Here is a 3,423-nt window from a genome sequence, read left to right on the forward strand (position 1 = left end):
CCAGGCCAGGCAGGGACAGTTCATTTCAGTGCTGGGCGATGAGTAAGCACTTGTGGCCACGGTGGAGGGGCACCTCCCCAAGCAGGGCAGGGCAGGTGGGAGGAAGGGCAGTGTGCACTGCCTACCAGGAGCAAGTGGCCCTTTAAGCAACGCAAGGAGGAGGGTCACCTGGCCCAGAGGCTGGACTGGGGTGGACAGTGAGTGAAATGCCTTCGTGAGGACGGTGAGCTGATGGGGGCAGAGCAGGTCACAGGCCCCCAGGGCTGCTGCTGTTTGCTTTGCACTGTTGTATCTCAAGTGATCGCTAGGTTGTTTTGTGGTGATGCAAGATTAAATTTCTGGGAGGCTGTGCCTTTCCACGTCTTCACTTTGCCTAGTTTGGGCGTGGGAGCTCCTTGTATTTTATCCTCGCTAACTCTTTGTCCAGTAAGTGGTGCCTTAATGTTTTCGTTGGGTCAGCTCATGACTTTCTTCCTGTTGGTGGCCATGCCTCTGACCATGTCCCAGATAATGAATGTAATTGTCCAAGAAGGGACAACAAAACACCCCTTGAATGGCTGCGTTTTGGAGAGGCTCAGGATTAGGATTTGTTCCATCTCTCTGAGCATAGGAAAGAGTGTGGTAAAGTTTAGGTGCATGCAGAACCAGGGATCAGCCCTCAAAGGGAGAAGTGGAGCCACAAGGTGTGCAGTGAGATGACCCAGTGGGTTCTTGTCAGGGGTCAGATTAGTCCTGGTGGAGTCAGTCTACTTTGCCCTTCACCTGGCTTTAGGCTGCCGCCTCATCTAGTTATAGCTCTCCAGGAGTCTCATGAGGGCACCTTTTTAAAAAATTATATTTTATTGATTTTTTTACAGAGATGAAGAGAGAAGGATAGAGAGTTAGAAACATCGATCAGCTGCTTCCTACACGCCTCCTACTGGGGATATGCCCACAACCAAGGTACATGCCCTTGACTGGAATCGAATCTGAGACCTTTCAGTCCGCAGGCCGATGCTCTATCCACTGAGCCAAACCGGTTAGAGCCTGAGGGCACCTTTGACTTCCTTGTTCCATGGGGTAGGACTTGGGAGTTACATTGGTGTAGGTAAAGGAGACTATCTTGTCCTGTTCCAGGGTGTAGTATGACTTGGAGTTGATGAAGATGAATGTAGCAAAGCCATTTTCATCTTCATTGAAGAGAGACCAGCAGGTGCCCGGCACAGGTGGAGAAGGCCTTGCTCCTGCCCTGGGCTGAGTGGATGCTGAGGATGGCGGTGATAATGAATCCGTAGGAGAGCAGTATCAGTAAGAAGGGAATCAACAGGATGAGCGTGCAGACCACGAAGACGGCAATCTCATTGGCTCGTGTGTCTGAGCAGGCCAGGAACAGCACAGCAGGGATGTCACAGAAGAAATGATTGATCTCATGGGACTGACAGAAGGGCAAGAGGAATATCAGGGTGGTAAGAGTGAGCGAGAGTGCAAAGCCGCTGACGCATGCCAGAGCCAGCATCTGCAGACAGAGGACCCTGGTGACGATGAGTGTGTAGCGCAGGGGCTGGCAGATGGCCACGAAGCGGTCGTAGGCCATCACGGCCAGGAGGAAGCACTCTGCTCTCCCAGAGCGATGAAGAGGTGCATTTATTTCAGAGAGGAAGTGAGAGGGAGAGAGAGACAGAAACATCAATGATGAGAGAGAATCACTGATCTGCTGTTTGGAGCTTAAAGTGTGGTTTTTCTGCAGCGGGGCATCTTATATTCCCCTGGAGAACTCCTGGGCTGGAAAGGGCAGTTTTCTAGCAATTGTCCAAGTTGTGAGAGACTCTGCAGCCCTTTCCACAGATGAGAGTATAGCCACCTCTCCAGGGCCTCCAACCCACTTTGCCAGGCTTGGCCCTGGTCTGCATTCTATGAGCTTCTAACATTCTGCCCTCTAGTCACTGAGAATAAAGAACTGCTGGCTGATCGAACTCAGGGATCCATAAACTATGGCCTCTGGCCTGAATGGAGCTGGCCAGTAAATTCTGTTGGAGCAGATTGCTCCACATCCTGGTTAGGGCAGCTTTCCCGCCAAAACACCAGAGGCCAGTGGTCTCAAAGGATCACGTGGCCTGCAAAGCTGAAACTATTTCCTGTGTCAACCTACACATAAAAGGCCTTTCAAAGTGAGAAGCAAATTAGCATTTACTTGAGGTCAAAAGAATAGCTATCCAGGAAAGCTCTGATTCAGGCAAACAGTGTTCCAATTAGGAGGCAAGGGGAGAGGGTATTTCTGAGAAAGGCCGGGGAACACTTACATCCACAGAAAGGCAGCGTTTCTATTGGTGCGGATAACAAAACATAGTGATGTTTATGCTTAATGATGCTTTTACTTTTCAGCCCAGTAGTCATGATACCTGCTTTCTTATGTCTTTTTTGTTTAATCCTCAGCTGAGAATATTTTTTCCTTTGATTTTCTGAGAAATTGGAAGGGAGGGAGGGCAGGGGAGATAGAGGTAGAGCTAGGGTGAGAGAGAAAGAGACATCAATTTGAGAGAACACATTTACTGGTTACCTCCCACACGCACTCCAACCGGGCAGGGAGTGAACCCGAAATCCAGGTACCTGCCCTTTACCTGGAATCACACCCTGGAGACTTTGGTGCACAGGCCAACACGCTTTCACCACAGAGCATCACCAGCCAGGGCTCTAGTTATGTTTGTAAACAGTTCTTTGGCACATAAGGTTACCCTAGGCCCCGTCCAAAGGTTAATTTGCCCAGTTTTAACATTCCAATGGTTTCAAGCAAAAGATAGGCAAATGGGCTCCATTCAAAAAAAAAAAACTTTTATTGATCAAAGTATCACAGATGTCCCCTTTTTCCCCCTTTGACTCCCTCTACCCCACAGCCCCCCACTATTGAATGGGTCCATGTGTTATGCATATCTCTCTATATAAAACCCTGATAGACTGAATGACAGAATAACTGAACAGAACCAAACAGTCGCTATCACATGCACTGAACACCAGGGAGCGTGCCAGAACATGGCGGGCATCGGCCATGGTGGGATGGTGGAGCAGGTGAACAGGGCCACCAGACCAAGGCGGGCGCCAGTCGCTGCCATCGGGGTGAGCCTCTGGTGGTTACTGAAAATTCTGTGCTCCTGTGTGCCGCAGTCCCACCGGGTGTTCGCACCTGCTGCCGGCTCCTGGTGCTGGCTCCAATCGCTAGGCACCATCAGTGGGTGTGAGCGGGGCTGGAGCCATCAATGCATGGGAGTGGTGGTGGTGGGAGCAGGGCTGCTGGCCTACAGGGGACTTGGGGGAGGAGATGCAGCGGGAGGGGCGGGGGCAGGGAAGATGGGCTGAGACCCGCCTCTGTGCCCACTGCAGCCTCCCAGCCCACAGTTTCTTTCAAGATGCACAAATTCATGCACTGGGCCTCTAGTATTCATATAAGTT

The 3,423-nt window shown here is 50.9% G+C and overlaps 1 pseudogene; it reads right to left on the reverse strand.

Annotated features, from left to right (window-relative positions):
• Positions 1–1,019: 1,019 nt before the first annotated feature.
• On the reverse strand, positions 1,020–2,373 carry LOC132224761 (olfactory receptor 10Q1-like; annotated as a pseudogene).
• Between the last annotated feature and the right edge of the window lie 1,050 nt (positions 2,374–3,423).

This window comes from Myotis daubentonii, chromosome X (assembly GCF_963259705.1).
Source record: "Myotis daubentonii chromosome X, mMyoDau2.1, whole genome shotgun sequence".
Classification (NCBI taxonomy): domain Eukaryota; kingdom Metazoa; phylum Chordata; class Mammalia; order Chiroptera; family Vespertilionidae; genus Myotis; species Myotis daubentonii.